This window comes from Pseudophryne corroboree, chromosome 1, assembly GCF_028390025.1.
Source record: "Pseudophryne corroboree isolate aPseCor3 chromosome 1, aPseCor3.hap2, whole genome shotgun sequence".
NCBI classification, from domain to species: domain Eukaryota; kingdom Metazoa; phylum Chordata; class Amphibia; order Anura; family Myobatrachidae; genus Pseudophryne; species Pseudophryne corroboree.
In genome coordinates this window covers 456,838,062-456,865,481 of record NC_086444.1, presented here as the reverse complement: position 1 = coordinate 456,865,481, position 27,420 = coordinate 456,838,062, and the positions used below count along the sequence as shown (strand labels likewise).

General features: G+C 49.5%; 1 protein-coding gene across 1 annotated transcript in view; it reads right to left on the bottom strand.

Moving 5' to 3' along the window:
• SPTLC1 (serine palmitoyltransferase long chain base subunit 1) overlaps nucleotides 1–27,420 on the bottom strand; it is a 198,946-nt gene that overhangs the window by 161,467 nt on the left and 10,059 nt on the right. The gene's annotated exons all lie outside the window — the stretch shown is intronic.

The following is a 27,420-nucleotide window of genomic DNA, read 5'->3' as shown; positions in this document are numbered from 1 at the left end:
GAAACCAGGGCTAACTCGTCACTTCCATGTGAGATATTTTAAGTATACAGTGGTGAGTGGTTCAAACCAATGTGACTTTAGGAAACTCAACACAACATTGAGATCCCCAAGGTGCCACTGGAGGCACAAAAGGAGACTGTATATGCAGCACCCCTTTTACAAATGTCTGAACTTCAGGCACTGAAGCCAGTTCTTTTTGGAAGAAAATCGACAGGGCCGAAATTTGAACCTTAATGGACCCTAATTTTAGGCCCATAGACAGTCCTGTTTGCAGGAAATGGAGGAAACGACCCAGTTGAAATTCCTCTGTAGGGGCCTTCTTGGCCTCACCCCACGCAACATATTTTCGCCAAATGCGGTGATAATGTTTAGCGGTTACGTCTTTCCTGGCCTTGACCAGGGTAGGGATCTTCAGGATCCGGCATTCAACCGCCATGCCGTCAAACGCAGCCGCGGTAAGTCTTGGAACAGACAAGGCCCTTGCTGGAGCAGGTCCTTTCTTAGAGGTAGAGGCCACGGTTCGTCCGTGAGCATCTCTTGAAGTTCCGGATACCAAGTCCTTCTTGGCCAATCCGGAACCACGAGTATAGTTCTTACTCCTCTCCTGCTTATGATTCTCAGTACTTTTGGTATGAGGGGCAGAGGAGGGAACACATACACTGACTGGTACACCCACGGTGTTACCAGAGCGTCCACCGTTATTGCCGGAGGGTCCCTTGACCTGGCGCAATATCTGTCTAGTTTTTTGTTTAGACGGGACGCCATTATGTCCACCTTTTGTTTTTCCCAACGGTTTACAATCAGGTGGAAGACTTCTGGGTGAAGTCCCCACTCTCCCGGGTGAAGGTCGTGTCTGCTGAGGAAGTCTGCTTCCCAGTTGTCCACTCCCGGAATGAACACTGCTGACAGTGCTATCACATGATTTTCCGCCCAGCTAAAATCCTTGCAGCTTCTGCCATTGCCCTCCTGCTTCTCGTGCCGCCCTGTCTGTTTACGTGGGCGACTGACGTGATGTTGTCCGATTGGATCAATACCGCCTGACCCTGAAGCAGGGGTTTCGCATGACTTAGGGCATTGTAAATGGCCCTTAGTTCCAGAATGTTTATATGAAGAGATGTCTCCAGGCTTGACCATAAGCCCTGGAAATTCCTTCCCTGTGTGACTGCTCCCCAGCCTCGCAGGCTGGCATCCGTGGCCACCAGGACCCAGTCCCGAATGCCGAATCTGCGGCCCTCTAGAAGATGAGCACTCTGCAACCACCACAGGAGGGATACCCTTGTCCCTGGTGACAGGGTTATCCGCTGAAGCATCTGAAGATGCGACCCGGACCATTTGTCCAGAAGGTTCCACTGTGCGTGGAATCTGCCGAATGGGATTGCTTCGTAGGAAGCCACCATTTTTACCCAGAACCCTTGTGCATTGATGCACTGAGACTTGGTTCGGTTTTAGGAGGTTCCTGACTAGCTCGGATAACTCCCTGGCTTTCTCCTCCGGGAGAAGCACCTTCTTTCTGGACTATGTCCAGAATCATCCCTAGGAACAGAAGACAAGTCGTCGGAATCAGCTGCGATTTCGGAATATTGAAAATCCAATCGTGCTGCCGCAACACTACCTGATATAGTGCTACACCGATCTCCAACTGTTCCCTGGATCTTACCCTTATCAGGGAATCGTCCAAGTAAAGGATAACTAAAATTCCCTTCCTTCGAAGGAATATCATCATTTCGGTCATTACTTCAGTAAAGACCCGGGGTGCCGTGGACCATCCCTACAGCAGCGTCCGAACTGATACAGTTCTGTACCATAACCTGAAATACCCTTGGTGAGAAGGGTAAATTTTGACATGAAGGTAAGCATCCTTGATGTCCCGAGACATCATGTAGTCCCCTTCTTCCAGGTTTGCAATCACTGCTCTGAGTGACTCAATTTTGAATTTGAACCTCTGTATGCAAGTGTTCAAAGATTTTAGATTTTAGATTTTAAAATCGGTCTCACCGAGCCGTCTGGGTTCGGTACCACAATAGTGTGGAATAATACCCCGTTCCCTGTTGCAGGAGGGGTACCTTGATTATCACCTGCTGGGAATACAGCTTGTGAATGGCTTCCAAAACTGCCTCCCTGTCAGCGGGAGACGTCGGTAAAACAGACTTTTGGAAACGGCGAGGGGAATACGTCTCGAATTCCAATTTGTACCCCTGAAATATTATCTGAAGGATCCAGGGGTCTACTTGCGAGTGAGTCCACTGCGCACTGAAATTCATTGAGAACGGGACCCCACCGTGCCTGAACTTGTAAAGCCCTAGCGTCATACTGAGGGCTTGGCAGAGGCGGAAAAGGGTTTCTGTTCCTTGGAACTGGCTGATCTCTGCAGCCATTTTCCTCTCCCTCTGTCACGAGCAGAAAAGAGGAACCCTTTTGTCCGCTTGCCAACCAGGACTGCGCCTGATAATACGGCGTCTTATTTCTATTTCCAGTCAGGGAATCCGACCACGCCAACCCAGCACTGCACATCCAGGCTGAGGCGATTGCTGGTCGCAGTATAACACCAGTATGTGTGTAAATACATTTTAGGATACGCTCCTGCTTTCTATCAGCAAGATCCTTAAGGGCGGCCATCTCAGGAGAGGGTAGAGCCCTTGTTTTTACAAGCGTGTGAGCGCTTTATCCACCCTAGGGGGTGTTTCCCAACGCACCCTAACCTCTGGCGGGAAAAGGTATACTGCCAATAACTTTTTAGAAATTATCAATTGTTATCGGGGGGAAACCCACGCATCATCACACACCTCATTTTATTTCTTAGATTCAGGAAAACTACAGGAAGTTTTTCCTCACCAAACATAATACCCCTTTTTTTGGTGGTATTCATATTATCAGAAAAGTGTAAACTTTTTCCATTGCCTCAATCATGCAATGTGTGGCCCTATTGGAAATCACGGTTGTCTCTTCACCGTCGACACAGGAGTCAGTACCCTTGTCGGCGTCTGTATCTGAGGTAACGGGCGCTTTAGGGCCCCTGTATGAGACGTCTGGACATGCACAAGCTGAGTAGCCGGCTGTCTCATGTCAACCACTGTCTTTTATACAAAGCTGACACTGTCACGCAATTTCAACAGTACATCCACTCAGGTGTCGACCCCCTAGGGGGTGACAACACTATTTCAGACACTCTACTCCGTCTCCTCATCATTTTTCTCCTCATACATGTCGACACCAACGTACCGACACACAGCACACACACAGGGAATGCTCTGATAGAGGACAGGACCCCACTAGCCCTTTGGGGAGACAGAGGGAGAGTTTGCCAGCACACACCAGAGCGCTATATATATATATATATATATATATATATATATATATATATATATATATATATATATATATATATATATATATATATATATACAGGGATAACCTTATATAAGTGTTTTTCCCTTTATAGCTGCTGTATTTATATACTGCGCCTAATTTGTGCCCCCCTCTCTTTTTTAACCCCTTTCTGTAGTGTAGTGACTGCAGGGGAGAGCCAGGGAGCTTCCCTCCAACTGAGCTGTGAGGGAAAATGGCGCCAGTGTGCTGAGGAGATAAGGACGCCGAGAAAGGGGCAGAGCCTATCATCCTTTTTCTGTATGTTTTGGCAGGGGTTAAATGCATCCATATAGCCCAGGAGCTATATGTGATGCATTTATTTTAGCCATATAAGGTTTTTTATCGATTTATTGCGTCTCAGGGCGCTGCCCCCCCCCAGCGCCCTGCACCCTCAGTGACCGGAGTGTGAAGTGTGCTGAGAGCAATGGCGCACAGCTGCGGTGCTGTGCGCTACCTTATCTGAAGACAGGATCGTCTTCTGCCGCCGATTTTTCCGGACCTCTTCGCTCTTCTGGCTCTGTAAGGGGGACGGCGGCGCGGCTCCGGTGACCCATCCAGGCTGAACCTGTGATCGTCCCTCTGGAGCTAATGTCCAGTAGCCTAAGAAGCCCAATCCACTCTGCACGCAGGTGAGTTCGCTTCTTCTCCCCTTAGTCCCTCGATGCAGTGAGCCTGTTGCCAGCAGGCTCACTGAAAATATAAACCTAAACTAAAACTTTCACAAAGAGCTCAGGAGAGCCCCTAGTGTGCACCCTTCTCGTCGGGCACAGAAATCTAACAGAGGCTTGGAGGAGGGTCATAGGGGGAGGAGCCAGTGCACACCAGGTGATCCTAAAGCTTTCTTTAGATGTGCCCAGTCTCCTGCGGAGCCGCTATTCCCCATGGTCCTTACGGAGTCCCCAGCATCCACTAGGACGTCAGAGAAAATAAGAATTTACTCACCGGTAATTCTATTTCTCGTAGTCCGTAGTGGATGCTGGGAACTCCGTAAGGACCATGGGGAATAGCGGGCTCCGAAGGAGGCTGGGCACTCTAGAAAGATTTAGGACTACCTGGTGTGCACTGGCTCCTCCCACTATGACCCTCCTCCAAGCCTCAGTTAGGACACCGTGCCCGGACGAGCAGACATAATAAGGAAGGATTTTGAATCCCGGGTAAGACTCATACCAGCCACACCAATCACACCGTACAACTCGTGATATGAAACCCAGTTAACAGTATGAAACAACTGAGCCTCTCAACAGATGGCTCAACAATAATCCGATTTAGTTAACAATAACTATGTACAAGTATTGCAGATAAACCGCACTTGGGATGGGCGCCCAGCATCCACTACGGACTACGAGAAATAGAATTACCGGTGAGTAAATTCTTATTTTCTCTGACGTCCTAGTGGATGCTGGGAACTCCGTAAGGACCATGGGGATTATACCAAAGCTCCCAAACGGGCGGGAGAGTGCGGATGACTCTGCAACACCGAATGAGAGAACTCCAGGTCCTCCTCAGCCAGGGTATCAAATTTATAGAATTTTGCAAACGTGTTTGTCCCTGACCAAGTAGCAGCTCGGCAAAGTTGTAAAGCCGAGACCCCTCGGGCAGCCGCCCAAGATGAGCCCACCTTCCTTGTGGAATGGGCATTGACAGATTTTGGCTGTGGCAGGCCTGCCACAGAATGTGCAAGTTGAATTGTACTACAAATCCAACGAGCAATAGTCTGCTTAGAAGCAGGAGCACCCAGCTTGTTGGGTGCATATAGGATAAACAGCGAGTCAGATTTTCTGACTCCAGCCGTCCTGGAAACATATTTTCAGGGCCCTGACCACGTCTAACAACTTGGAGTCCTCCAAGTCCCTAGTGGCCGCAGGCACCACAATAGGCTGGTTCAAATGAAACGCTGACACCACCTTAGGGAGAAACTGGGGACGAGTCCTCAATTCTGCCCTATCCATATGGAAAATCAGATAAGGGCTTTTATAAGACAAAGCCGCCAATTCTGATACTCGCCTGGCAGAAGCCAAGGCCAATAACATGACCACCTTCCACGTGAGATATTTCAGATCCACGGTTTTTAGTGGTTCAAACCAATGTGATTTTAAGAAACTCAACACCACGTTGAGATCCCAAGGTGCCACAGGAGGCACATATGGGGGCTGAATATGCAGCACTCCCTTTACAAATGTCTGAACTTCAGGTACTGAAGCTAGTTCTTTCTGAAAGAAAATCGATAGAGCCGAGATCTGTACCTTAATGGAACCCAGTTTTAGGCCCATATTCACTCCTGCTTGCAGGAAATGCAGAAATCGACCTAGTTGAAATTCCTCAGTTGGGGCCTTTTCGGCCTCACACCATGCAACATATTTCCGCCATATGCGGTGATAATGATTTGCTGTAACCTCTTTCCTGGCTTTAATAAGCGTAGGAATGACTTCCTCCGGAATGCCCTTTTCTTTCAGGATCCGGCGTTCAACCGCCATGCCGTCAAACGCAGCCGCGGTAAGTCTTGGAACAGACAGGGCCCCTGCTGTAGCAGGTCTTGTCTTAGCGGCAGAGGCCACGGGTCCTCTGAGATCATCTCTTGAAGTTCCGGGTACCATGTTCTTCTTGGCCAATCCGGAACCACGAGAATTGTGCTTACTCCTCGCTTTATTATTCTCAATACCTTTGGTATGAGAGGCAGCGGAGGGAACACAAACTGACTGGTACACCCACGGTGTCACCAGAGAGTCCACAGCTATCGCTTGAGGGTCTCTTGACCTGGCGCAATACCTCTCTAGTTTTTTGTTTAGGCGGGACGCCATCATGTCCACCTGTGGACGACCCCACTGATGTACAATCATTTGGAAGACTTCTGGATGAAGTCCCCACTCTCCCGGGTGGAGGTCGTGTCTGCTGAGGAAGTCTGCTTCCCAGTTGTCCACTCCCGGAATGAACACTGCTGACAGTGCTAGTACATGATTTTCCGCCCATCGGAGAATTCTTGTGGCTTCTGTCATTGCCATCCTGCTTCTTGTGCCGCCCTGTCGATTCACATGGGCGACTGCCGTGATGTTGTCTGACTGGATCAGCACCGGCTGGTGTAGGAGCAGGGATTTTGCTTGACTTAGGGCATTGTAGATGGCCCTTAGTTCCAGAATATTTATGTGAAGGGAAGTCTCCTGACTTGTCCATAGTCCTTGGAAGTTTCTTCCCTTTGTGACTGCCCCCCAGCCTCGTAGGCTGGCATCCGTGGTCACCAGGACCCAGTCCTGAATGCCGAATCTGCGACCCTCCAGAAGATGAGCACTCTGCAGCCACCACAGAAGAGACACCCTAGTTCTTGCAGACAGGGTTATCAAGCGATGCATCTGAAGATGCGATCCGGACCACTGGTCCAACAGGTCCCACTGAAAGATTCTGGCATGGAACCTGCCGAATGGAATAGCTTCGTAAGAAGCTACCATCTTTCCCAAGACCCGCGTGCAGTGATGCACCGATACCTGTTTTGGTTTCAGGAGGTCTCTGACTAGAGAAGACAACTCCCTGGCTTTCTCCTTCAGGAGAAACACTTTTTTCTGGACTGTGTCCAGAATCATCCCCAGGAACAGTAGACGTGTCGTCGGGACCAGCTGTGACTTTGGGATATTCAGAATCCAGCCGTGCTGGTTCAGCACTTCCTGAGATAGTGCTACTCCCACCAACAACTGTTCTTTGGACAGTGCCTTTATTAGGAGATCGTCCAAGTACGGGATAATTAAAACTCCCTTTCTTCGAAGGAGTATCATCATTTCCGCCATAACCTTGGTAAATACCCTTGGTGCCGAGGAGAGTCCAAACGGCAGCGTCTGGAATTGGTAATGGCAATCCTGTACCACAAATCTGAGGTACTCCTGGTGAGGATGGTAAATGGGGACATGCAGGTAAGCATCCTTGATGTCCAGGGAAACCATGTAATCCCCCTCGTCCAGGCTTGCAATAACCGCCCTGAGCGATTCCATCTTGAACTTGAATTTTTTTATGTACATGTTCAAGGATTTCAAATTTAAAATGGGTCTCACCGAACCGTCCGGCTTCGGTACCACAAATAGTGTGGAATAGTAACCCCGGCCTTGTTGAAGTAGGGGTACCTTGATTATCACCTGCTGGGAATACAGCTTGTGAATTGCCGCTAGCACCGCCTCCCTGTCTGAGGGAGCAATCGGTAAGGCAGATTTTAGGAACCGGTGGGGTGGAGCCGCCTCGAATTCCAGCATGTATCCCTGAGATACTACTTGAAGGATCCAGGGATCCACCTGTGAGCGAGCCCACTGATCGCTGAAATTTCTGAGGCGGGCCCCCACCGTACCTGGCTCCACCTGTGGAGCCCCACCGTCATGCGGCGGACTTGGAAGAGGAAGCGGGGGAGGACTTTGGTTCCTGGGAACCTGCTGTCTGTTGCAGCCTTTTTCCCCTACCTCTGCCTCTAGACAGAAAAGACCCTCCTTTTCCACGCTTGCTTTTCTGGGTCCGAAAGGACTGAACCTGATAAAATGGCGCCTTCTTAGGCTGTGAGGGAACATGGGGTAAAAATGCTGACTTCCCAGACGTTGCTGTGGAAACTAGGTCGGAGAGACCATCCCCAAATAATTCCTCCCCTTTATAAGGCAAAACTTCCATGTGCCTCTTGGAATCTGCATCTCCCGTCCACTGACGAGTCCATAAGCATCTCCTAGCAGAGATAGACAATGCACTTACTTTAGATGCCAGCCGGCAAATTTCCCTCTGTGCATCTCTCATATATAAGACTGAATCTTTTATATGGTCAATCGTTAGCAGAATAGTGTCTCTGTCTAGTGTGTCAATATTTTCTGACAGTTTTTCTGACCATGCAGCGGCAGCACTGCACATCCAAGCTGACGCAATAGCTGGTCTAAGTATAATGCCTGAGTGTGTGTATACAGACTTCAGGATTGCCTCCTGCTTTCTATCAGCAGGCTCCTTAAGGGCGGCCGTATCCTGAGAGGGTAGTGCCACCTTTTTTGACAAAGGTGTGAGCGCTTTATCCACCCTAGGTGGTGTTTCCCAACGTGACCTATCCTCTGGCGGGAAAGGGAACGCCATTAGTACCTTCTTAGGAATTACCAATTTCTTATCAGGGAAAAGCCACGCTTCTTCACACACTTCATTTAGTTCATCTGATGGGGGAAAAACTACGGGTAGTTTTTTCTCCCCAAACATAATACCCTTTTTTGTGGTACCTGGATGTAAATCAGAAATGTTTAACACCTCTTTCATTGCCTCAATCATGCAGTGAATGGCCCTGACATGCATTAGGTTTGACTCATCGTCGTCGACACTGTTATCAGTATCCGTGTCGACATCCGGGTCTGCAAACTGAGGTAGCGGGCGTTTTAGAGCCCCTGACTACCCCTGAGGCACCTGGACAGGCACGAGCTGAGATCCCGGCTGTCCCACATTTGGCATGTCGTCAAATTTCTTATGTAAAGAATCTATACGTGCACTCATTTCTTTCCATAAGTTCATCCACTCGGGTGTCTGCCCCGCAGGGGGTGACGTCCCTTCAAAATCCATCTGCTCCGCCTCCACCTCATTATCCTCATCAAACATGTCGACACAGCCGTACCGACACACCCCACACACACAGGGAATGCTCAACAGAGGACAGGACCCACAAAAAGCCCTTTGGGGGGACAGAGTGAGAGTATGCCAGCACACACCAGAGCGCTATATATATATATACACAGGGACTAACTGAGTTATGTCCCTAATAGCTGCTTTTCATATAATATATGTATATATACTGCCAAATGTAATGCCCCCCCTCTCTTTTCCCTCTTACTGTTACTGTATATTGCAGGGAAGAGCCAGGGAGCTTCCTTCCAGCCGAGCTGTGAGGGAAAAATGGCGCCAGTGTGCTGAGGAGATAGGCTCCGCCCCTTTTTCACGGCCTATTCTCCCGCTTTTTATGGAATTCTGGCAGGGGTATTTACCTCATATATAGCCTCTGGGGTTATATATTGAGGTATTTTAGCCAGCCAAGGTGTTTTTATTGCTGCCTCAGGGCGCCCCCCCCAGCGCCCTGCACCCTCAGTGACCGGAGTGTGAAGTGTGTGAGAGGAGCAATGGCGCACAGCTGCAGTGCTGTGCGCTACCTTGGTGAAGACAGAGTCTTCATGCCGCCGATTTTCCGGACCATCTTCTTGCTTCTGGCTCTGTAAGGGGGTCGGCGGCGCGGCTCCGGGACCGAACACCAAGGACTAGGCCTGCGGTCGATCCCTCTGGAGCTAATGGTGTCCAGTAGCCTAAGAAGCCCAATCCGGCTGCAAGCAGGCGAGTTCGCTTCTTCTCCCCTTAGTCCCTCGCTGCAGTGAGCCTGTTGCCAGCAGGTCTCACTGAAAATAAAAAACCTAAGTCTATTCTTTCTAAGAGCTCAGGAGAGCCCCTAGTGTGCATCCAACCTTGGCCGGGCACGAATTCTAACTGAGGCTTGGAGGAGGGTCATAGTGGGAGGAGCCAGTGCACACCAGGTAGTCTGAAATCTTTCTAGAGTGCCCAGCCTCCTTCGGAGCCCGCTATTCCCCATGGTCCTTACGGAGTTCCCAGCATCCACTAGGACGTCAGAGAAAGACTGCTTAGAAGCAGGAGCACCCAGCTTGTAGGGTGCATACAGGATAAACAGCGAGTCAGATTTTCTGACAACAAGCCGTCCTGGAAACATATATTTTCAGGGCCCTGACAACGTCTAGCAACTTGGAGTCCTCCAAATCCTTAGTAGCCGCAGGCACCACAATAGGCTGGTTCAGGTGAAACGCTGACACCACCTTAGGGAGAAACTGGGGACGAGTCCTCAATTCTGCCCTATCCATATGGAAAATCAGATAAGGGCTTTTACATGATAAAGCCGCCAATTCTGACACTCGCCTGGCTGAAGCCAAGGCCAATAACATTACCACTTTCCACGTGAGATATTTCAGATCCACGGTTTTTAGTGGCTCAAACCAGTGTGATTTTAAGAAACTCAACATCACGTTGAGATCCCAAGGTGCCACAGGAGGCACAAATGGGGGCTGAATATGCAGCACTCCTTTCACAAATGTCTGAACTTCAGGTACTGAAGCTAGTTCTTTTTGAAAGAAAATCGACAGAGCCGAGATCTGTACTTTAATGGAGCCTAGTTTTAGGCCCATATTCACTCCTGCTTGCAGGAAATGCAGAAATCGACCTAGTTGAAATTCCTCTGTTGGGGCTTTTTTGGCCTCGCACCATGCAACATATTTCCGCCATATGCGGTGATAATGCTTTGCCGTAACATCTTTCCTGGCCTTAATAAGCGTAGGAATGACTTCTTCCGGAATACCCTTTTCCTTTAGGATCCGGTGTTCAACCGCCATGCCGTCAAACGCAGCCGCGGTAAGTCTTGGAACAGACAGGGCCCCTGTTGTAGCAGGTCCTGTCTGAGCGGTAGAGGCCACGGGTCCTCTGAGAGCATCTCTTGAAGTTCCGGGTACCACGCTCGTCTTGGCCAATCCGGAACCACGAGAATGGTGTTTACTCCTCGCTTTCTTATTATTCTCAATACCTTTGGTATGAGAGGCAGAGGAGGGAACACATAAACCGACTGGTACACCCACGGTGTCACTAGAGCGTCCACAGCTATCGCCTGAGGGTCTCTTGACCTGGCGCAATATCTTTTTAACTTTTTGTTGAGGCGGGACGCCATCATGTCCACCTGTGGTTTTTCCCAACGGTTTACCAGCATCTGGAAGACTTCTGGATGAAGTCCCCACTCTCCCGGGTGGAGGTCGTGTCTGCTGAGGAAGTCTGCTTCCCAGTTGTCCACTCCCGGAATGAACACTGCTGACAGTGCTAGTACATGATTCTCCGCCCATCGGAGAATTCTTGTGGCTTCCGCCATCGCCATCCTGCTTCTTGTGCCGCCCTGTCGATTTACATGGGCGACTGCCGTGATGTTGTCTGACTGGATCAGCACCGGCTGGTGTAGGAGCAGGGATTTTGCTTGACTTAGGGCATTGTAGATGGCCCTTAGTTCCAGAATATTTATGTGAAGGGAAGTCTCCTGACTCGACCATAGTCCTTGGAAGTTTCTTCCCTGTGTGACTGCCCCCCAGCCTCGAAGGCTGGCATCCGTGGTCACCAGGACCCAGTCCTGTATGCCGAACCTGCGGCCCTCTAGAAGATGGGCACTCTGCAGCCACCACAGTAGCGACACCCTGGTTCTTGGAGACAGGGTTATCAAGCGATGCATCTGAGAATGCGATCCGGACCACTGGTCCAACAGGTCCCACTGAAAGATTCTGGCATGGAACCTGCCGAAGGGAATTGCTTCGTAAGAAGCCACCATCTTTCCCAGGACCCGCGTGCAGCGATGCACTGATACCTGTTTTGGTTTCAGAAGGTCTCTGACTAGAGATGACAACTCCCTGGCTTTCTCCTCCGGGAGAAAAACTTTTTTCTGGACTGTATCCAGAATCATACCCAGGAACAGTAGTCGTGTCGTCGGAACCAGCTGTGACTTTGGGATATTCAGAATCCAGCCGTGCTGGTGCAGCACCTCCTGAGATAGTGCTACTCCCACCAACAACTGTTCCTTGGACCTCGCTTTTATTAGGAGATCGTCCAAGTACGGGATAATTAAAACTCCCTTTTTTCGAAGGAGTATCATCATTTCCGCCATCACCTTGGTAAATACCCTCGGTGCCGTGGACAGTCCAAACGGCAGCGTCTGGAATTGGTAATGGCAATCCTGTACCACAATTCTAAGGTACTCCTGGTGAGGATGGTAAATGGGGACATGCAAGTAAGCATCCTTGATGTCCAGGGATACCATGTAATCCCCCTCGTCCAGGCTCGCAATAACCGCCCTGAGCGATTCCATCTTGAACTTGAATTTTTTTATGTATGTGTTCAAGGATTTCAAATTTAAAATGGGTCTCACCGAACCGTCCGGTTTCGGTACCACAAACAGTGTGGAATAGTAACCCCGGCCTTGTTGAAGTAGGGGTACCTTGATTATCACCTGCTGGGAATACAGCTTGTGAATTGCCGCTAGCACCGCCTCCCTGTCTGAGGGAGCAATCGGCAAGGCAGATTTTAGGAACCGGTGGGGTGGAGACGCCTCGAATTCCAGTTTGTACCCCTGAGATACTATTTGAAGGATCCAGGGATCCACCTGTGAGCGAACCCACTGATCGCTGAAATTCTTGAGGCGGCCCCCCACCGTACCTGGCTCCGCCTGTGGAGCCCCACCGTCATGCGGCGGACTTGGAAGAAGAAGCGGGGGAGGACTTTTGCTCCTGGGAACCTGCTGTTTGTTGCAGTCTTTTTCCCCTACCTCTGCCTCTGGACAGAAAGGACCCGCCTTTTCCACGCCTGTTTTTCTGGGTCCGAAAGGACTGAACCTGATAAAACGGCGCCTTCTTAGGCTGTGAGGGGACATGGGGTAAAAATGCTGACTTCCCAGACGTTGCTGTGGAAACTAGGTCCGAGAGACCATCCCCAAATAATTCCTCACCCTTATATGGTAACACTTCCATGTGCTTTTTTGAATCTGCATCTCCTGTCCACTGGCGAGTCCATAAGCCTCTCCTAGCAGAAATGGACAATGCACTTACTTTAGATGCCAATCGGCAGATTTCCCTTTGTGCATCTCTCATATATAAGACTGAGTCTTTTATATGGTCTATGGTTAACAGGATCGTGTCTCTGTCTAATGTGTCAATATTTTCTGACAGTTTATCTGACCACGCAGCGGCAGCACTGCACATCCAAGCTGACGCAATAGCTGGCCTAAGTATAATGCCTGTGTGTGTATATACAGACTTCAGGATCGCCTCCTGCTTTCTATCAGCAGGTTCCTTGAGGGCGGCCGTATCCGGAGATGGTAGTGCCACCTTTTTAGACAAACGTGTGAGCGCTTTATCCACTCTAGGGGGTGTTTCCCAACGTGACCTATCCTCTGGCGGGAAAGGGAACGCCATTAGTACCTTCTTAGGAATTACCAATTTTTTATCAGGGAAAGCCCACGCTTCTTCACACACTTAATTTAATTCATCTGATGGGGGAAAAAAATAAGATTTTACTTACCGATAAATCTATTTCTCGGAGTCCGTAGTGGATGCTGGGGTTCCTGAAAGGACCATGGGGAATAGCGGCTCCGCAGGAGACAGGGCACAAAAAGCAAAGCTTTTCCAGATCAGGTGGTGTGCACTGGCTCCTCCCCCTATGACCCTCCTCCAGACTCCAGTTAGGTACTGTGCCCGGACGAGCGTACACAATAAGGGAGGATTTTGAATCCCGGGTAAGACTCATACCAGCCACACCAATCACACCGTACAACTTGTGATCTAAACCCAGTTAACAGTATGATAACAGCGGAGCCTCTGAAAGATGGCTTCCTTCAACAATAACCCGAATTAGTTAACAATAACTATGTACAATTATTGCAGATAATCCGCACTTGGGATGGGCGCCCAGCATCCACTACGGACTCCGAGAAATAGATTTATCGGTAAGTAAAATCTTATTTTCTCTATCGTCCTAGTGGATGCTGGGGTTCCTGAAAGGACCATGGGGATTATACCAAAGCTCCCAAACGGGCGGGAGAGTGCGGATGACTCTGCAGCACCGAATGAGAGAACTCCAGGTCCTCCTTAGCCAGAGTATCAAATTTGTAAAATTTTACAAACGTGTTCTCCCCTGACCACGTAGCTGCTCGGCAAAGTTGTAATGCCGAGACCCCTCGGGCAGCCGCCCAAGATGAACCCACCTTCCTTGTGGAGTGGGCCTTTACAGATTTAGGCTGTGGCAGGCCTGCCACAGAATGTGCAAGTTGGATTGTGCTACAGATCCAACGAGCAATCGTCTGCTTAGACGCAGGAGCACCCATCTTGTTGGGTGCATACAATATAAACAACGAGTCAGATTTTCTGACTCCAGCTGTCCTTGCAATATATATTTTTAATGCTCTGACAACGTCCAGTAACTTGGAGTCCTCCAAGTCACTTGTAGCCGCAGGCACTACAATAGGCTGGTTCAGATGAAATGCTGACACCACCTTAGGGAGAAAATGCGGACGAGTCCGCAGTTCTGCCCTGTCCGAATGGAAAATCAGATATGGGCTTTTGTAAGATAAAGCTGCCAGTTCTGACACTCTCCTGGCCGAAGCCAGGGCTAGAAGCATGGTCACTTTCCATGTGAGATATTTCAAATCCACCTTCTTTAGTGGTTCAAACCAATGAGATTTTAGAAAGTCCAAAACCACATTGAGATCCCACGGTGCCACTGGAGGCACCACAGGAGGCTGTATATGTAGCACTCCCTTAACAAAGGTCTGGACTTCAGGGACTGAAGCCAATTCTTTTTGAAAGAAAATCGACAGGGCCGAAATTTGAACCTTAATAGATCCCAATTTGAGACCCATAGACAATCCTGATTGCAGGAAATGTAGGAATCGACCCAGTTGAAATTCCTCCGTCGGAGCACTCCGATCTTCGCACCACGCAACATATTTTCGCCAAATTCGGTGATAATGTTGCACGGTTACTTCCTTCCTTGCTTTAATCAAAGTAGGAATGACTTCTTCCGGCATGCCTTTTTCCTTTAGGATCCGGCGTTCAACCGCCATGCCGTCAAACGCAGCCGCGGTAAGTCTTGAAACAGACAGGGACCCTGCTGAAGCAAGTCCCTCCTTAGAGGTAGAGGCCACGGATCTTCCGTGATCATCTCTTGAAGTTCCGGGTACCAAGTCCTTCTTGGCCAATCCGGAACCACTAGTATCGTCCTTACGCCTCTTTGCCGTATAATTCTCAATACTTTTGGTATGAGAGGCAGAGGAGGAAACACATACACCGACTGGTACACCCAAGGCGTTACCAGCGCGTCCACAGCTATTGCCTGCGGATCTCTTGACCTGGCGCAATACCTGTCCAGTTTTTTGTTGAGGCGAGACGCCATCATGTCCACCATTGGTCTTTCCCAACGGGTTACCAGCAAGTGGAAGACTTCTGGATGAAGTCCCCACTCTCCCGGGTGAAGATCGTGTCTGCTGAGGAAGTCTGCTTCCCAGTTGTCCACTCCCGGGATGAACACTGCTGACAGTGCTATCACATGATTCTCTGCCCAGCGAAGAATCCTTGCAGCTTCTGCCATTGCACTCCTGCTTCTTGTGCCGCCCTGTCTGTTCACATGGGCGACTGCCGTGATGTTGTCCGACTGGATCAACACCGGTTTTCCCTGAAGCAGAGGTTCTGCCTGGCTTAGAGCATTGTATATTGCTCTTAGTTCCAGAATGTTTATGTGAAGAGACGTTTCCAGGCTCGTCCATACTCCCTGGAAGTTTCTTCCTTGTGTGACTGCTCCCCAGCCTCTCAGGCTGGCGTCCGTGGTCACCAGGATCCAATCCTGTATGCCGAATCTGCGGCCCTCCAATAGATGAGCACTCTGCAACCACCACAGAAGAGACACCCTTGTCCTTGGAGACAGGGTTATCCGCAGGTGCATCTGAAGATGCGACCCTGACCATTTGTCCAACAGATCCCTTTGGAAAATTCTTGCGTGGAATCTGCCGAATGGAATTGCTTCGTAAGAAGCCACCATTTTTCCCAGGACTCTTGTGCATTGATGTACAGACACCTTTCCTGGTTTTAGGAGGTTCCTGACAAGCTCGGATAACTCCTTGGCTTTTTCCTCCGGGAGAAAAACCTTTTTCTGAACCGTGTCCAGAATCATCCCTAGGAACAGCAGACGAGTTGTCGGCATTAACTGGGATTTTGGAATATTCAGAATCCACCCGTGCTGTTTTAGCACTTCTTGCGACAGTGCTAATCCCATCTCTAGCTGTTCTCTGGACCTTGCCCTTATTAGGAGATCGTCCAAGTATGGGATAATTAATACGCCTTTTCTTCGAAGAAGAATCATCATCTCGGCCATTACCTTTGTAAAGACCCGAGGTGCCGTGGACAATCCGAACGGCAGCGTCTGAAACTGATAGTGACAGTTTTGTACAACGAACCTGAGGTACCCCTGGTGTGAGGGGTAAATTGGAACGTGGAGATACGCATCCTTGATGTCCAAGGATACCATAAAGTCCCCCTCTTCCAGGTTCGCTATCACTGCTCTGAGTGCCTCCATCTTGAACTTGAACTTCTTTATGTACAGGTTCAAGGACTTCAGATTTAGAATAGGCCTTACCGAGCCATCCGGCTTCGGTACCACAAAAAGAGTGGAATAATACCCCTTCCCTTGTTGTAGAAGAGGTACCTTGACTATCACCTGCTGAGAGTACAGCTTGTGAATGGCTTCCAAAACCGTCTCCCTTTCGGAGGGGGACGTTGGTAAAGCAGACTTCAGGAAACGGCGAGGTGGATCTGTCTCTAATTCCAACCTGTACCCCTGAGATATTATCTGCAGGATCCAGGGATCTACCTGCGAGTGAGCCCACTGCGCGCTGTAATTTTTGAGACGACCACCCACCGTCCCCGAGTCCGCTTGAGAAGCCCCAGCGTCATGCTGAGGCTTTTGTAGAAGCCGGGGAAGGCTTCTGTTCCTGGGAAGGAGCTGCCTGTTGCTGTCTCTTCCCTCGACCTCTGCCTCGTGGCAGATATGAATAGCCCTTTGCTCTCTTATTTTTAAAGGAACGAAAGGGCTGCGGTTGAAAAGTCGGTGCCTTTTTCTGTTGGGGAGAGACTTGAGGTAGAAAGGTGGATTTCCCGGCTGTAGCCGTGGCCACCAAATCTGATAGACCGACTCCAAATAACTCCTCCCCTTTATACGGCAAAACTTCCATATGTCGTTTTGAATCCGCATCGCCTGTCCACTGTCGCGTCCATAAAGCTCTTCTGGCCGAAATGGACATAGCACTTACCCGTGATGCCAGTGTGCAGATATCCCTCTGTGCATCACGCATATAAAGAAATGCATCCTTTATTTGTTCTAACGACAGTAAAATATTGTCCCTGTCCAGGGTATCAATATTTTCAATCAGGGACTCTGACCAAACTACCCCAGCACTGCACATCCAGGCAGTCGCTATAGCTGGTCGTAGTATAACACCTGCATGTGTGTATATACTTTTTTGGATATTTTCCATCCTCCTATCTGATGGATCTTTAAGTGCGGCCGTCTCAGGAGAGGGTAACGCCACTTGTTTAGATAAGCGTGTTAGCGCCTTGTCCACCCTAGGAGGTGTTTCCCAGCGCTCCCTAACCTCTGGCGGGAAAGGGTATAATGCCAATAATTTCTTTGAAATTATCAGCTTTTTATCAGGGGCAACCCACGCTTCATTACACACGTCATTTAATTCTTCTGATTCAGGAAAAACTATAGGTAGTTTTTTCACACCCCACATAATACCCTGTTTAGTGGTACCTGTAGTATCAGCTAAATGTAACGCCTCCTTCATTGCCAAAATCATATAACGTGTGGCCCTACTGGAAAATACGGTTGATTCGTCACCGTCACCACTGGAGTCAGTGCCTGTGTCTGGGTCTGTGTCGACCGACTGAGGCAAAGGGCGTTTCACAGCCCCTGACGGTGTTTGAGTCGCCTGGACAGGCACTAATTGATTGTCCGGCCGTCTCATGTCGTCAAACGACTGCTTTAGCGTGTTGACACTATCCCGTAGTTCCATAAATAAAGGCATCCATTCTGGTGTCGACTCCCTAGGGGGTGACATCCTCATATTTGGCAATTGCTCCGCCTCCACACCAATATCGTCCTCATACATGTCGACACACACGTACCGACACACAGCAGACACACAGGGAATGCTCCTAACGAAGACAGGACCCACTAGCCCTTTGGGGAGACAGAGGGAGAGTTTGCCAGCACACACCAAAAGCGCTATATATAACAGGGATAGCCTTATAATAAGTGCTCCCTTATAGCTGCTTTATATATATCAAAATATCGCCATAAATTTGCCCCCCCTCTCTGTTTTACCCTGTTTCTGTAGTGCAGTGCAGGGGAGAGACCTGGGAGCCGTCCTGACCAGCGGAGCTGTGAGAGGAAATGGCGCCGTGTGCTGAGGAGATAGGCCCCGCCCCTTTTTTTCCGGCGGGCTCGTCTCCCGCTATTTAGTGAATCCAGGCAGGGGTTAAATATCTCCATATAGCCTCTGGGGGCTATATGTGAGGTATTTTTAGCCTTTATATAGGTTACATTTGCCTCCCAGGGCGCCCCCCCCGAGCGCCCTGCACCCTCAGTGACTGCGTGTGAAGTGTGCTGAGAGGAAAATGGCGCACAGCTGCAGTGCTGTGCGCTACCTTTAGAAGACTGCAGGAGTCTTCAGCCGCCGATTCTGGACCTCTTCTGACTTCAGCATCTGTAAGGGGGCCGGCGGCGCGGCTCCGGTGACCATCCAGGCTGTACCTGTGATCGTCCCTCTGGAGCTGATGTCCAGTAGCCAAGAAGCCAATCCATCCTGCACGCAGGTGAGTTCACTTCTTCTCCCCTCAGTCCCTCGTTGCAGTGATCCTGTTGCCAGCAGGACTCACTGTAAAATAAAAAACCTAAGCTAAACTTTTTCTAAGCAGCTCTTTAGGAGAGCCACCTAGATTGCACCCTTCTCGGCCGGGCACAAAAATCTAACTGGAGTCTGGAGGAGGGTCATAGGGGGAGGAGCCAGTGCACACCACCTGATCTGGAAAAGCTTTACTTTTTGTGCCCTGTCTCCTGCGGAGCCGCTATTCCCCATGGTCCTTTCAGGAACCCCAGCATCCACTAGGACGATAGAGAAATAAGAATTTACTTACCGATAATTCTATTTCTCATAGTCCGTAGTGGATGCTGGGGACTCCGTAAGGACCATGGGGGAATAGCGGCTCCGCAGGAGACTGGGCACATCTAAAGAAAGCTTTAGGACTAACTGGTGTGCACTGGCTCCTCCCCCTATGACCCTCCTCCAAGCCTCAGTTAGGATACTGTGCCCGGACGAGCGTACACAATAAGGAAGGATTTTGAATCCCGGGTAAGACTCATACCAGCCACACCAATCACACCGTATAACCTGTGATCTGAACCCAGTTAACAGCATGATAACAGAGGAGCCTCTGAAAGATGGCTCACAACAATAATAACCCGATTTTTGTAACAATAACTATGTACAAGTATTGCAGACAATCCGCACTTGGGATGGGCGCCCAGCATCCACTACGGACTATGAGAAATAGAATTATCGGTAAGTAAATTCTTATTTTCTCTAACGTCCTAAGTGGATGCTGGGGACTCCGTAAGGACCATGGGGATTATACCAAAGCTCCCAAACGGGCGGGAGAGTGCGGATGACTCTGCAGCACCAAATGAGAGAACTCCAGGTCCTCCTCAGCCAGGATATCAATTTTGTAGAATTTTACAAACGTATTTGCTCCTGACCAATTAGCTGCTCGGCAAAGTTGTAAAGCCGAGACCCCTCGGGCAGCCGCCCAAGATGAGCCCACCTTCCTTGTGGAGTGGGCATTTACAGATTTTTGGCTGTGGCAGGCCTGCCACAGAATGTGCAAGCTGAATTGTACTACAAATCCAACGAGCAATAGTCTGCTTAGGAGCAGGAGCACCCAGCTTGTTGGGTGCACACAGGATAAACAGCGAGTCAGATTTCCTGACTCCAGCCGTCCTGGAAACATATATTTTCAGGGCACTGACAACGTCTAGCAACTTGGAGGCCTCCAAGTCCCTAGTAGCCGCAGGCACCACCAATAGGTTGGTTCAGGTGAGACGCTGAAACCACCTTGGGGAGAAACTGAGGACGAGTCCTCAATTCCGCCCTGTCCGAATGGAAAATCAGATAAGGGCTTTTTCAGGATAAAGCCGCCCATTCTGACACGCGCCTGGCCCAGGCCAGGGCCAACAGCATGACCACTTTCCATGTGAGATATTTTAACTCCACAGATTTAAGTGGTTCAAACCAATGTGACTTTTGGAACCCAAAACTACATTGAGATCCCAAAGTGCCACTGGAGGCACAAAAGGAGGCTGTATATGCAGTACCCCTTTTACAAACGTCTGAACTTCAGGGACTGAAGCTAGTTCTTTTTGGAAGTTAACAGGGCCGAAATTTGAACCTTAATGGACCCCAATTTCAGGCCCATAGACACTCCTGTTTGCAGGAAATGTAGGAATCGACCCAGTTGAATTTCCTCCGTCGGGCCTTACTGGCCTCGCACCACGCAACATATTTTCGCCAATTGCGGTGATAATGTTTTTGCGGTTACATCCTTCCTGGCTTTGATCAGGATAGGGATGACTTCATCCGGAATGCCTTTTTTCCTTCAGGATCCGGCGTTCAACCGCCATGCCGTCAAACGCAGCCGCGGTAAGTCTTGGAACAGACAGGGTCCTTGCTGGAGCAGGTCCCTTCTTAGACGTAGAGGCCACGGATCCTCCGTGAGCATCTCTTGAAGTTCCGGTTACCAAGTCCTTCTTGGCCAATCCGGAGCCACGAATATAGTGCTTTCTCCTCTCCATCTTATCAATCTCAGTACCTTGGGTATGAGAGGCAGAGGAGGGAACACATACACTGACTGGTACACCCACGGTGTTACCAGAGCGTCTACAACTATTGCCTGAGGGTCTCTTGACCTGGCGCAATACCTGTCGAGTTTTTTAATCATGTGGACGACTTCTGGGTGAAGTCCCCACTCTCCCGGGTGGAGGTCGTGCTGAGGAAGTCTGCTTCCCAGTTGTCCACTCCCGGAATGAATACTGTTGACAGTGCTATCACATGATTTTCCGCCCAGCGAAGAATCCCTGCAGCTTCTGCCATTGCCCTCCTGCTTCTTGTGCCACCCTGTCTGTTTACGTGGGTAACTGCCATGATGTTGTCCGACTGGATCAACACCGGCTGACCTTGAAGCAGAGGTCTTGCTAAGCTTAGAGCATTGTAAATGGCCCTTAGCTTCAGGATATTTATGTGAAGTGATGTATCCAGGCTTGACCCTAAGCCCTGGATATTCCTTCCCTGTGTGACTGCTCCCCAGCCTCGCAGGCTGGCATCCGTGGTCACCAGGACCCAGTCCTGAATGCCGAATCTGCGGCCCTCTAGAAGAGGAGCACTCTGCAACCACCACATGATGGATACCCTTGTCCTTGGTGACAGGGTTATCCGCTGATGCATCTGAAAATGCGACCCGGACCATTTGTCCAGTAGGTTCCACTGGAAAGTTCTTGCGTGGAATCTAACGAATGGGATTGCTTCGTAGGAAGCCACCATTTTTACCCAGAACCCTTGTGCATTGATGCACTGAGACTTGGTTCGGTTTTAGGAGGTTCCTGACTAGCTCAGATAACTCCCTGGCTTTCTCTTCCGGGAGAAACACCTTTTTTCTGGACTGTGTCCAGGAACATCCCTAGGAAACAGAAGACAAGTCGTCGGAACCAGCTGCGATTTTGGAATATTGAGAATCCAATCGTGCTGCCGCAACACTACCTGAGATAGTGCTACACCGACTTCCAACTGTTCCCTGGATCTTACCCTTATCAGGGAATCGTCCAAGTAAGGGATAACTAAAAATTCCCTTCCTTCGAAGGGATATAATTTCGGCCATTACCTTGGTAAAGACCCGGGGTGCCGTGGACCATCCCTACGGCAGCGTCTGAACTGATAGTGACAGTTCTGTACCATAACCTGAGGTACCCTTGGTGAGAAGGGTAATTTTTGACATGAAGGTAAGCATCCTTGATGTCCCGAGACATCATGTAGTCCCCTTCTTCCAGGTTCGCAATCACTGCTCTGAGTGACTCAATCTTGAATTTGAACCTCTGTATGTAAGTGTTCAAAGATTTTAGATTTAGAAATCGGTCTCACCGAGCCGTCTGGCTTCGGTACCACAATAGTGTGGAATAATACCCCGTTCCCTGTTGCAGGAGGGGTACCTTGATCATCACCTGCTGGGAATACAGCTTGTGAATGGCTTCCAAAACTGCCTCTCTGTCAGAGGGAGACGTCGGTAAAGCCGACTTTTGGAAAAGGCGAGGGGGAGACGTCTCGAATTTCAATATGTACCCTTGAGATATTACCTGAAGGATCCAGGGGTCTACTTGCGAGTGAGCCCACTGCGCACTGAAATTCATTGAGAACGGGCCCCCACCGTGCCTGAGCTTGTAAGCCCCAGCGTCATACTGAGGGCTTTGCAGAGGCGGGAAAGGATTTCTGTTCCTGGGAACTGGGTAATCTCTTCAGCCTTTTTCCTCTCCCTCTGTCACGAGCAGAAAAGAGGAACCTTTTGTCCGCTTGCCAACAAAGGACTGCGCCTGATAATACGGCGTCTTATTTTGAGAGGCGACCTGGGGTACAAACGTGGATTTCCCAGTTGTTGCCGTGGCCACCAGGTCTAAAAGACCGACCCCAAATGTCCCCTTTCAAAGGCAATACTTCCAAATGCCGTTTGGAATCCGCATCACCTGACCATTTTACTGGTAGAATTGGACAACGCACTTATACTTGATGTCAGTCGGCAAATATTCCGCTGTGCATCATGCATATATAGAAATGCATCTTTTAAATGCTCTATAGGCAATAATATACTATCCTTATCTAGGATATCAATATTTCCAGTCAGGGAATCCGACCATGCCAACCCAGCACTGCACCTCCAGGCTGAGGCGATTGCTGGTCGCAGTATAACACCAGTATGTGTGTGAATACATTTTTGGATACCCTCCTGCTTTCTATCAGCAGGATCCTTAAGGGCGGCCATCTCATGAGAGGGTAGAGCCCTTGTTCTTACAAGCGTGTGAGCGCCTTATCCCCCCTAGGGGGTGTTTCCCAACGCACCCTAACCTCTGGCGGGAAAGGGTATACAGCCAATACTTTTTAAGAAATTATCAATTGTTATCGGGGGGAAACCCACGCATCATCACACACCTCATTTTATTTCTCAGATTCAGGAAAACTACAGGTAGTTTTTCCCTCACTGAACATAATACCCCTTTTTGGTGGTACTCGTATTATCAGAAATGTATAAAACATTTTCCATTGTCTCAATCATGTAACGTGTGGCCCTACTGGAAATCACGGTTGTCTCTTCACCGTCGACACAGGAGTCAGTATCCGTGTCGGCGTCTGTATCTGCCATCTGAGGTAACGGGCGCTTTAGAGCCCCTGACGGCCTATGAGACGTCTGGACAGGCACAAGCTGAGTAGCCGGCTGTCTCATGTCAACCACTGTTTTTTTTATACAGAGCTGACACTGTCACGTAATTTTCAACAGTACATCCACTCAGGTGTCGACCCCCTAGGTGGTGACATCACTGTTACAGACACTCTGCTCCGTCTCCACATCATTTTTCTCCTCATACATGTCGACACAAACGTACCGACACACAGCACACACACAGGGAATGCTCTGATAGAGGACAGGACCCCACTAGCCCTTTGGGGAGACAGAGGGAGAGTTTGCCAGCACACACCAGAGCGCTATATATATATATATATATATATATATATATATATATATATATATATATATATATATATAGAGAGAGAGAGAGAGAGAGATATAGAGAGAGAGATATAGAGAGATATATATATATATATATATATATATATATATATATATATATATATATATATATATATATATATATAGATAACCTTATATAAGTGTTTTTCCCCTTATAGCTGCTGTATGTTTTAATACTGCGCCTAATTAGTGCCCCCCTCTCTTTTTTTAACCCTTTCTGTAGTGTAGTGACTGCAGGGAAGAGCCAGGGAGCTTCCCTCCAACTGAGCTGTGAGGGAAAATGGCGCCAGTGTGCTGAGGCGATAGGCTCCGCCCCTTTTTCGGCGGCCTTATCTCCCGTTTTTCTGTATATTCTGGCAGGGGTTAAATGCATCCATATAGCCCAGGAGCTATATGTGATGTATTTTTTGCCATGTAAGGTACTTTTATCATGTTTTATTGCGTCTCAGGGCGCCCCCCCCAGCGCCCTGCACCCTCAGTGACCGGAGTATGCAGTGTGCTGATAGCAATGGCGCACAGCTGCAGTGCTGTGCGCTACCTTATTGAAGACAGGAACGTCTTCTGCCGCCGATTTTTCCGGACCTCTTCGCTCTTCTGGCTCTGTAAGGGGGCCGGCGGCGCGGCTACGGGACCCATCCAGGCTGGGCCTGTGATCGTCCCTCTGGAGCTAATGTCCAGTAGCCAAGAAGCCCAATCCACTCTGCACGCAGGTGAGTTCGCTTCTTCTCCCCTTAGTCCCTCGATGCAGTGAGCCTGTTGCCAGCAGGTCTCACTGAAAATAACAAACCTAAACTAAAACTTTCACTAAGAAGCTCAGGAGAGCCCCTAGTGTGCACCCTTCTCGTCGGGCACAGAAATCTAACTGAGGCTTGGAGGAGGGTCATAGGGGGAGGAGCCAGTGCACACCAGTTAGTCCTAAAGCTTTCTTTAGATGTGCCCAGTCTCCTGCGGAGCCGCTATTCCCCCATGGTCCTTACGGAGTCCCCAGCATCCACTTAGGACGTTAGAGAAACTACGGGTAGTTTTTTCTCTCCAAACATAATACCCTTTTTTAGTGGTACCAGTAGTTATATCAGAAATGTTTAACACCTCTTTCATTGCCTCAATCATACAGTGAATGGCCTTAGTGGGCATCAGGTTTGACTCATCTTCGTCGACACTGGTGTCAGTATCCGTGTCGACATCTGGGTCTGCTTGAGGTAGCGGGCGTTTTAGAGCCCCTGACGACCCATGCGACGCCTGGGCAGGCACGAGCTGAGAAGTCGGCTGTCCCACATTTGGCATGTCGTCGATTTTCTTATATAAGGAGTCTATACGTGCACTCATTACTTTCCATAAGCCCATCCACTCAGGTGTCTGCCCCGCAGGGGGTGACATCCCTTTTAAAGGCATATGCTCCGCCTCCACATCATTATCCTCATCAAACATGTCGACACAGCCGTCCCGACACACCGCACACACACAAGGAATGCTCCGAATGAGGACAGGACCCACAAGAGCCCTTTGGGGGGACAGAGTGAGAGTATGCCAGCACACACCAGAGCGCTAAATAATGCAGGGACTAACTAAGTTATGTCCCCTATAGCTGCTTTTTATATTATATATGTATTGCGCCCAAATTTAGTGCCCCCCCCCTCTCTGTTTTTACCCTGTTCTGAAGTGTAGACTGCAGGGGAGAGCCAGGGAGCTTCCTTCCAGCGGATCTGTGAAGGAGAAATGGCGCCAGTGTGTCTGAGGGAGATAGCTCCGCCCCTTTTCCGCGGCCTATTCTCCCGCTTTTTTCTGGATTCTGGCAGGGGAATTTACCACATATATAGCCTCTAGGGCTATATATTGTGGTATTTTTGCCAGCCAAGGTGTTTTTATTGCAGCTCAGGGCACCCCCCCCCCCAAGCGCCCTGCACCCTCAGTGACCGGAGTGTGAAGTGTGCATGAGGAGCAATGGCGCACAGCTGCAGTGCTGTGCGCTACCTTGGTGAAGACTGATGTCTTCTGCCGCCGATTTTCCGGACCTCTTCTTGCTTCTGGCTCTGTAAGGGGGACGGCGGCACGGCTCCGGGACCGAACACCAAGGACTGGGCCTGCGGTCGATCCCTCTGGAGCTTATGGTGTCCAGTAATCTAAGATGCCCAATCCGGCTGCAAGCAGGCGAGGTCGCTTCTTCTCCCCTTAGTCCCTCGCTGCAGTGAGCCTGTTGCCAGCAGGTATCACTGAAAATAAAAAACCTAAAATTATACTTTCTTTCTAAGGGCTCAGGAGAGCCCCTAGTGTGCATCCAACCTCGGCCGGGCACGAAATCTAACTGAGGCTTGGAGGAGGGTCATAGTGGGAGGAGCCAGTGCACACCAGGTAGTCCTAAATCTTTCTAGAGTGCCCAGCCTCCTTCGGAGCCCGCTATTCCCCATGGTCCTTACGGAGTTCCCAGCATCCACTAGGACGTCAGAGAAATTGCTTTAAGTGATGGGCAGAGTCAATGGGGTTGTACGTCATATATAAAAAGGGGACATCAACATTTGTTTCTGAATTTCAAATATCCCATTCAAATCAGTATACACAATATTCACAAATAAATGCAGTAGTATGGCTATAATTAAACGGGATCCAGTCAGGAACCTGGCAATCGAAATACTGACACTACTCAGAATGCTGGGTTCGGGATCCAGACATTCATTACTATCCCGGCGCAGGGATTCCAACCGCCAGGATCCCACGGGGAGGGTAAGGGTTAGGCTGCGGGGGAGGGAGGGTTAGGATTAGGGGCAGAAGGGGGGGGGGGGGGGGTCGGTCTAGGGTTAGCTGTCTAAATTAGCCATGGTCTGTATTTTAATGATTGTGATGCCATTGTCTGTATTTTGACAGCCAGCATCCCAATATCATCACAATTAAAACTAAGGGGAATATTCAATAGGAGTCGGATCCATTCCGACATGCAGTTGTCGGAATGGATCCAACAACCCCTATTCAATTGACGGCCAAATCAGACTGTCGGATTTGGCCGTACACAGGGTCCTGTCAGGCCGCTGCTGTCAGCGGCTGCGCTGACAGCAGCGGCCAGGGGAGCAGAGACAGGCAGCCGTGAGCGGGAGGGGCTGGCTTGCAGAGGACGTGTGGAGCGGCGGGGGAAGGCGCTGCAGGAAGAGAGGTGCTGCGGGCAGTGGGGGGGGAGCAGAGATCAGCGGCCGGCGGGAGGGGCTGGCAGTTTTCAAGTCGGATTGAGTTTGTCGGAAAGGGGGCTAACACATGTCGGATTTGGCCCCATTTCCAACAGAAGCACGTGGATCGGCGGAATAGACGCCGATCCACGTGTTTTCCAACAAGCCGGTAATTCCCGACTTGTCAGAAAAAAATCAGCCCCTATTGAATAGGTCGGAACCTGAATTTCTGTCGGAAGCTGCCGTCTTTCCGACAAGACAGCAGCTTCCAACAGTTATTGAATACAGCCCCAAGTCTTCATTTTCATATAACGCAAACACAGTATTTACATGCACATTCATTTTTAGAAACCTTATATGATTTGAACATTGCATAACAAATGTGATAACACAATATTACAACTAACAAAATAAACTAACAGACAAGATAACCTTAAACATAAAGAGAA